The sequence below is a fragment of the Microtus pennsylvanicus genome, chromosome 3 (genome assembly GCF_037038515.1).
Source record: "Microtus pennsylvanicus isolate mMicPen1 chromosome 3, mMicPen1.hap1, whole genome shotgun sequence".
Taxonomy (NCBI): Eukaryota; Metazoa; Chordata; class Mammalia; order Rodentia; family Cricetidae; genus Microtus; species Microtus pennsylvanicus.
The window spans coordinates 102,786,511-102,795,674 of NC_134581.1; positions in this window are offsets into that span (position 1 = coordinate 102,786,511).

Genomic DNA, 9,164 nt, shown 5'->3' on the forward strand with positions numbered 1-9,164 from the left:
ACAAATGACAAGACAGAGACAAGCATTTCATCAGAAAGTTCCAGCCAGTCCTTTACTTTCCTTACAGGACTGTTAACCACTAAACTATCCTAAGCCATTCTTAATTACTTGTAGATATTGGCACCTCTAAATATTAGTTACTGTTAGTGAGTTACAGTGGTTGGGTTTTTTTTTTTTTTGCTATAAAATTTCTATTGTTTTCCTTTCACCAACTTTGGGAAATAACTTCAAGTTGCAGTGAACATGTCCCTGCTCCCTCTTGTCTGCTGGTCTAAGATAAGTATTAACCATAGTCTTGGCTTGGTCCTAAAAGTTTTCAAATCTCCTCTTCTTTCCAAATTTTCAGGAACAGTTTTCTGGAGTCGAGTTCTTATATGTATGGAGATGCGGTATGTTTTTATATGATGGAGATGTGGTATGTTATTACATATATGGAGATGTGCTATGTTCTTATATAATGGAGATGTGGTATGTTCTCATATGTATGGAGATGTGATATGTTCTCATGTGTATGGAGATGTGGTATGTTTTTATATGATGGAGATGTGGTATGCTCTTATACGATGGAGATGTGGTGTGTTCTTATATGATAGAGATGTGGTATGTTCTTATATGTATGGAGATGTGGTGTGTTCTTATATAATGGAGATGTGGTATGTTCTTATATGTATGGAGATGTGGTATGTTCTTATATAATGGAGATGTGGTATGTTCTCATATGTGTGGAGATGTGATATGTTCTCATATGTATGGAGATGTGGTATGTTCTCATATGTATGGAGATATGATATATTCTCATATGTATGGAGATGCGGTATGTTTTTATATGATGGAGATATGGTAGGAAGCTGTAAATTTTAGTCTCCTCTCCGATGATCTTCAAGAGCCTGAGTTCTACAGAGAGAATCATGTGGAAACAGGACTCTCGTACAAACCATCTCAGGGACAGCAGTGCCATGTGTTTTAGTGGAACAACCAGCCTGCAGAGACTCTGCAGAGAGGGACCCAGGAGTTTACATATTGAAGTTCCCTTGCTGCCTTCTACTCGTTCCTAGTACCGCCTGCCACTGGCCACTCCCTCCTATGACCAGAGTACAGGGTAAGATATCACTTGCTCATGTCAGAAAGCAACGAACTGTGACGACTGAAGCACAGAAACATTCAGGATCAATGCCTATAATATATAAAGAATAAAAAAAAGAACATAAAATGTCCTGAGCAAGAAATGAGCTGATAATGAGAGGACAATCCCTCAAAATAAAGTACAGATGGCCAAAAACACATGAAAAAGTAACGCTGAATATTTTAAACACTCAGACAAATGAGAATTAAAATTCCATCTCAGCTCATGCCAGATAGAACAGTAATTTTTACTCAAACAGTTAAAAAGACGAATGCTCATGAAGATACGATGGGAACGGGAAATTTTATATCCCTCTGGTCGAGTCAGAATCTTCCTAGTCACTGGAGAGACCATGTGGAGGTTCCTTCAGAGCCCCTAAAGGGTTGACCCAAACAAATCTACCCCTAACCTCCACTACCCCAACTTTATGGGGTTTCAGAGTAAACCTCTTCTCTTAGTTAGGGTTTTATAGAAATAAAAGAAGAGAACCAAGATAATGGTGACTCTTAGAAGCTAACTAGGGCTGGCTTAGGGATAAGGGTTGGTCCATTATCATTACAGAAAGGAGCATGGCGGTGTGCAGGCAGATATGGTGCTGGAGAAGGAGCTAAGAGTTCTTAATCTTGATCTGCAGACAGCAGGAGGAGAATGCCACACTGGGCAAAACTTGAGCATCTGAGACTTCAAATCCAGCTCCCAGTGACACACTTCCTCTAACAAGGCCATACATACTCCAGAAGGTCACATCTCCTAGTAGTTTACTCCCTGTGGGTCTATGGGGGGCATTTTTATTCAAACCACTACACCTGTCCCTACTGTAATAGAGTTACATCTAACCAGCCACAGTTTCCTAACTACAGGTTTGCTACCTTTGACCTTGCCTCTGCTTACTGGGACCATCTGCTCTGGCTCTGGTCCTTCACACTCCTCCAAATACCTCTACCTGTTGCCTCCAAGTCCTTCAGCGGGCTGATGTACATTCAAAAATGACAAAACTGGAGTTTGGATCCTCGTCTGCAAATACTGCACAGATGGCCTGATTCCTTGGTGCATCATGTGACAGTGAGCACACCTGAACTGGGGCCTCCCCCGAAATCAAGGCAGCAATGCTTCTCTCCACACATCTGGTGACGTTTAGTGAAGATACAGTAAATGCACAGTCTGGCAGTAGTTTTCGGGGGATAAATTTCCACTCCAGTATAAGATAATCAGACACCAGTCTATAAAGTAAGGAAGACAAAAGCCCAGTGAGACACAGGAAGGAAGATTTCAACCCATCCTACCTGGAGATGCTTATTTCCAATCACAGAATGCGAACACACACTTAGTAAATAAAAATCATATAGTAGTCACCAGCTATGAAATATCCTCTGCAAAGGAGTCCAGAGCAGTCTACAAACAGAATGCCTTTCAATATACAAGCACTCTTGTGAATTAGGTCCTACTGTCAAGAAGGTAATTGAGGCTGTCCCACCCTTTCAATGCCGTGATGCTATGAAGCCAAATGCAGTAGCTGAATTCACAGGTTCCTACATGTCACCAGCGATGCTCTTCTTAAAGAGAATCTTAGGATGCTGCCACATAGGCTGGATTTGTGGCCGTGACAAGGCAGGGAGCACAGCTCAGGAAAACAGCACCGACTAGAACAACTGCACTACCTTTGTTCACATCTGTGATGTCGTATCAGAAAAGAGCTCAACAAAGAAGCTAAAGGTGTCCTTGAGCCTCATTCATATGCTTCATAATTCAAGATTTTGTGAGATTAAACTTCAATATGCGGTAAGTCGCTTATAACCAGGTTTTCCCCTGTAACGCTGCTTAGCTGCTACGCTTCCATTCTAGTGTAAAGAAAAGCCCATCTTAATAAGCTGGGAGACATCCACATCCACGAAACTCACCGAATTCCAATCATCTTAGGACGCTACCTAGGCTGCCGTGCAGAGTTTCATAACCTCTTGTATTTGCCATGATCCTTTTTTGGGAAAAGCTCTGAGCTTCCTCTGTTCCTTCCACAGAATGATTTCCTAAGCTCTTCTGATTCTTGCCTCTCTTGTTATCCGGCATGCACTTTGACCATTCTCTAGGTCTTTAATTTATTTTTATGTCAGTCACCAAAAAAGGAAATAAAAAAACTGCTTTATTTTACGCTTGAAAGTGGTCATAAGGTTTGCTCACCTTCTTTCCTGCCATCTGGGAAGGTGGAGCTTGCTTTGTTTTTTATGAGGTGGAGTCTTGCTGTGTGTGCCAGGATAGCCTAGAATCCTTTTTTCTTCAGCCACCAGGGATTGAACAAGGGCCTCATGCAAGCTAGTCAAGTGTTGTAACACTGAGTTATAATCCCCAGGCTGGCTTGGAACTCGTGATCCTCCTGACTCGGTCTCCCAAGAGTTGATGTCATGGATATGAAATATTGGATCCCACCTTCATTACGATAAAAAAAATAAATAAAACATCCTATTTGATCTCCTGTGGGAAGCAACCAGGTTTTACGGCTTGTCCCTGTTTAGAAAGCACATGACTGCAACTGCCCATGGATCGAATCACCTCTCCATCCTGACGTTCCTAGCAGCAACAGCTGTCTATCACCTGGATCACCACAGAAACTACCTTCCCCCACACCATCAGCATCAACCCTGCTTCCTAAGCATCCCTCTGCTGTTCTCTGTGTTCTCTTGCCCTCTCAGCCCACCCTCCAACTAACAGCCATGAGAGGCTTCCAAGAATGTAAGCTGAAGCTGGAGATATGGCGACTCAAGTGGCAAAGGCACATGCGCTAAACCTGGTGGCTGATTCTCACCACTGGGACCCACATGGGGGAAGAAGAGGAGCAACTCCCAAGAGCTGTCCTCTGTCCTCCACACATGAAGCATGGCTCACACCACCTACATGCACACACACACACACACACACACACACACAAATAAAAGTGTAATTTAAAATGTTAAACCACCTTCCATTGCATCCCTACTAAAACCTTCAAGAACCACTAAGTCTAAATCTAGTCACCTTAAAATGAGCTGCCCAACCCTGTGTGAGCTTGCCTCTGGTGACATCAGACTGGAAGCTCCCACCCCAGCTTTCATCCCAACCTGTATACAGTTGTGAATAGGAGACTCCCTAAATGACGGTCAGTTCTGCGAAGGGGCCAGCAGAGTTCCATCGCTGGTTCACAGCAAACATGCCCTGCAAGTTCTCCACATCCTAATGCTAAATGAATGCATGAACTTTGGTAAAGATTACTGCAGTGAGTAGGAAATGTGCTGGCTCACATGCAGCCAATAAAACGGAAATTACAAACATAATAGGCAAATGTTTATAATACGCATATGAGAAGAGTGAAATAGGAATGTCATGCTGGATGTAGTGAGTGCATTTATAGTGTGATTAGCCTCACACTTACAATCTGATTGAACCCATTAGGACAGCGGATGCAAGCTTTCTAAAACCACCCTGCTTGGAAAAAAAGAAGGCAGGCTATATAAAGCTTAGAAGTGAGGTCTGTCTCCCAGTGTAGGAACCAAGGTTTGTCTTAGGAACAAATGACCTCTGTCTGGAAGAGAGGTTCTGCTGGCCCTTTGGTTATTCTTGGTGGATCAAAACCCCTTCTTTGAGGTGGGAAGATGTAACATCTTAATTGCGCTGAAAAGAGTTACTTTGTCTTCATGCAGTAGAAATGGCAGCTTTGACTACTTCCCTTTTGGAAAACCTGAGTTTGCATCCTCTTCCACTTTGTGGGCAGCAGGACCAGCAGTACCTCACAAAAGAATTGCCCCAACTGTGATGGATCATGTCTGCAATCCCAGAACTCAGGAGGCTGAGACAGGAGGGTTGCTGTGAGTTAGAGGCCAGCTTAGGTGGATAGTTCATTCCCAGATTCAGTGTAACGGCACATCTCAAACACTACACCAATACTAACAGTGGCAAGAAATCAGAGGCTTTAAAGTTGAACTCTGTGGAGAAGGAGGAGGAGCTAGGAATAAGCGCCTACAGTCCTTCTTAAGACCCAATTTTTAATTTTTCTTAAGTTTTAATTTAAATTAACTCTTAAATATAGACATATTTACAAATTCAAATGTATAATCTTAGATTTAAATAAATTTATTAGAAATAAAGAAATGAATACTCAAAGTTCATCAATTCAATGATTTTTGCTTTCACCCGTGCTCTGGCGCTACTTCCACCTCTCACGCCTGATTGGCAGAGATCACACATTGCTGCACAGCTTTGACCAGAGCTCTGCTTGGTGATGGGCTTTGCATAGCTTTGAAGTTCACAATTGTGTTCACACTTACACTCTTCAAATTGAAGACAACTACAAAATGGAGCTCTATTTGTTTTCCAGAAACTTTACATTTATGAAAATGTTATGAAAGACAACCTTCAGGACACCGCATGGCTGTTAGGCTCATGACTTCATAGCAGCTAAGGTTATCTACCAAATACGTGCACAAAACTGAGACCTGTCAATAATCCATCTCTGATGGATAAGGGATTGTGAGGCCCCATCCTTAGCTTGAGGGGTTATTGGCAGTTAATGGTAGCCCAGGGGGAGGAGGAGAGTCATTCTCTTCAGCATTGTAGACACTGATAAGTTGGCATTGCTCCACGACATAAGGACCCATAAACATGCACACACACAAACACACAAAAGCATGCATGTGGGCCCACACACAGATTCAGGAAAGCAAACTCAAACTCGGCAGATCACAAAAGAAAAGACATGAAAGTGAGAAGTGGACTTGTTGGGGCTCAACGGGAGGATGAGATAGACAAGAGCAGATAAGGGAGGTGAAAATAACCAAAATAAAAAGGAAATGAAGAAGTGTGTTAATAATGTAAATGATTATATTTGATTGTGTGTCTATTGCATCGTACCACAGAGTACTGGAGAAATAAATCATTACTCAATCCAGCCAAGAAGTTCCTCTTATCATAGTCAAATAAGTGAGGTTCTGACATACGTTTTCATTGTTTAAATTTTGTTATAGCCTTGATTGCAAGCCAAATATCAACCCCCATATGCGCCTGAGCTCTACTTGTTTGTTAATTACAGCCATATGTTGTCTATGAGCTCTGAAATTCAGCAAAATCATTGAAAACATTCTGTGAAAATCAATGACTACATAGAATTTACTATGAAAAATATTGCATATTTTATCATTATTATAAATTTTTCTGTGTAACCTTCATATGAATAAAATGAATAATATAGGTCCTTTTATTTTCTTGGAGAGTTGTGTGTTGAATTACAGCCCACTGAATATGAGATACTTCTGCAGCTGAACTTGAAACGGAAAGGCCAAGCCTTTCTTGGAATGCTCACAGACACACACACACACCATAAAAAAAGGGGGGGGGGGGAACCAAGCCATAGGAAGTGCATGGGATTTGGAGTCTAGCTACTAGTGCTTGTGTTTAAAATGAAAGTAGGGCCAGAGATGCCTCAGCAGTTAAGAGCACTGACTTCTGCAGAGAGCACAGGTTTGTTTGCAGCACTTAAATGGTAGCTCACAACACTACGTGTCACTCCAGTTTCAGGGGACTCAACACACTCTTCTGGCTTCCATGAGCACCAGACAAGCACCTGCTACACAAACACACATGCAGGCAAAACACTCACAGGTCAACAGCAGTATCGTAGTCAGTGCTGTGCTAATAAGGATGATGGATGAACCACAAGCCCCTAACGTTGTATAAATTGGGTGAAGCTGTGCTTGCATGAACTGGTTGGTGGACTGTGGACACCCTCTCTTAAATCTCGTGTTGTAAAATGACAGCAATCTACCTCCAGACAACACTTCATTAGCCCCCCTCAATGCCATTTCTATCGCTAATGTGGAAAAGAAGGAAATACGTCCTAATGAGGACATAATTTCAGGAAGTGCTTTATTTCCTAACCTGGTGGCCATAAACTAAATATTCTAAGACAGATGCACAAGTGACCTCACTACAAAGCCCAAAGAACAACTGCCATGTTAAGAAATGCCACAGATGGCGAGGGGTCCTAAGGGTGACTGCCCTTCTCAGGAAGGTCTTTCTATAGTGACAACACAGGACCCTCACAGAAAATTTTAATGAACAGTAAATCCAAGATAATAGATAAAGATAATTGCCCTGTAAGATAAAAGTAGTGTCAAATTGACATTACTGTGGGTAAAAGGGGGGGGGTTCAATTCACTAAGGAAATGTTATTTATTTTAATAAGTGACTTCCTACTCTCTCATTATTTTTGCTACTCGTAATTGGTGTCAACATGAGATCAATACTATATCCCTACCTCATTTGTTCCTGTGAGGATTGAATAATATATATCCTGTGAAAGCAGGAAAGGATGCACACTGTGGATGCTTAACCGTTACTCCCCACTACTGTTCTCATCGTTCTACGTGTGAACGGGTCCTAACTGTGTGAATGGGTCCTAACCGTGTGAACGGGTCCTAACCGTGTGAACGGGTCCTAACCGTGTGAACGGGTCCTAACCGTGTGAACAGGTTCTGTGTGAACGGGTCCTAACCGTGTGAACGGGTCCTAACCGTGTGAACGGGTCCTAACTGTGTGAACGGGTTCTGTGTGAACGGGTCCTAACCGTGTGAACGGGTCCTAACCGTGTGAACGGGTCCTAACTGTGTGAACGGGTTCTGTGTGAACGGGTCCTAACTGTGTGAACGGGTCCTAACCGTGTGAACGGGTCCCGACCGTGTGAACGGGTCCCGACCGTGTGAACGGGTCCCGACCGTGTGAACGGGTCCCGACCGTGTGAACGGGTCCCGACCGTGTGAACGGGTCCTAACTGTGTGAACGGGTCCTAACTGTGGTCCCCGGGGTGTTGTGGCCATGCTGTCACTGGTAGGAAAAGGTGTGCCCTACTCCATTTCCCTGATGTTCATCTGCAACTTTATTAAGACTTCTCAGGGACTCTCTGTCCATGTCAACAGAAAGTAGAACTTGATCTTAAGTCCAAAAGAAAACATGCAAATGGATGGAAATAGAAAACACTATCCTGAGTGAGGTATCCCAGGCCCAAAAAGACGAACATGGGATGTACTCACTCATAATTGGTTTCTAGCCATAAATAGGGTTCACGGAGTCTACAATAGGCGAATCTAAAGAAGCTAAGTAAGAAAGTGAACCCAAGGAAAAACATATAGTTATCCTCTTGGATAAGGGAAGTAGACAAAATTGCCGGGGGGAAAAGTGGGATCTTGGGGGTGGGGTGGGATGGGGGTTAGGGGAGATGGGGAGAGAAAAGGTAGAAGGGAAGGAGGGTGGACTTGGGGAAACAAGAGGATCGGGATAAAGGAAGGTTGGATAGGGGAGCACGGAACCACAATTCTTAGTTAAGGGACCCACTTTAGGGTGGGCAGGAGACTTGACCCTAGAGGGGCTCCCAGGTGCCCAAGCTGAGGTCCCCAGTTAGTTCCCTGGGCAGCTGAGGATAGGGAACCTGAAATGACCCTACCCTAGAGCAATACTGACAAATATATTGCATATCATCCTAGAACTTGCATCTGGCGATGGATGGAGATAGAGACAGAGACCCACACTGGAGCACTGGACTGAGCTCCCAAGGTCCCAATGAGGAGCAGAAGGAGTGAGAACATGAGCAATGATGTCGGGACCACGAGGAGTGCACCCACCCAATGAGACAGTGGAGATGATCTACTGGGAGCTCACCAAGGCCAGCTGGACTGTTACCAGAAAAAGCATGGGATAAAACTGGACTCTCGGAACATGGCGAACAATGAGGGCTGATGAGACGCCAAGGACATTGGCACGCGGTTTTGATCCTACGCAATGTGCTGGCTTGGTGGGAGCCTAGCCAGTCTGGATGTTCACCTTCCTAGATATGGATGGAGGGGGGAGGACCTAGGACGTACCACAGGGCAGGGAACCCTGACAGCTCTTTGGACTGGAAAGGGAGGGGGAGAGGAGTGGGGGGAAGGGGAGAGGGGTGGGAGGAGGGGGAGAAGAGTGGGAGGAGGGGGAGAAGAGTGGGAGGAGGGGGAGGGAAATGGGAGGCTGGTGGGAGGAGGTGGAAATT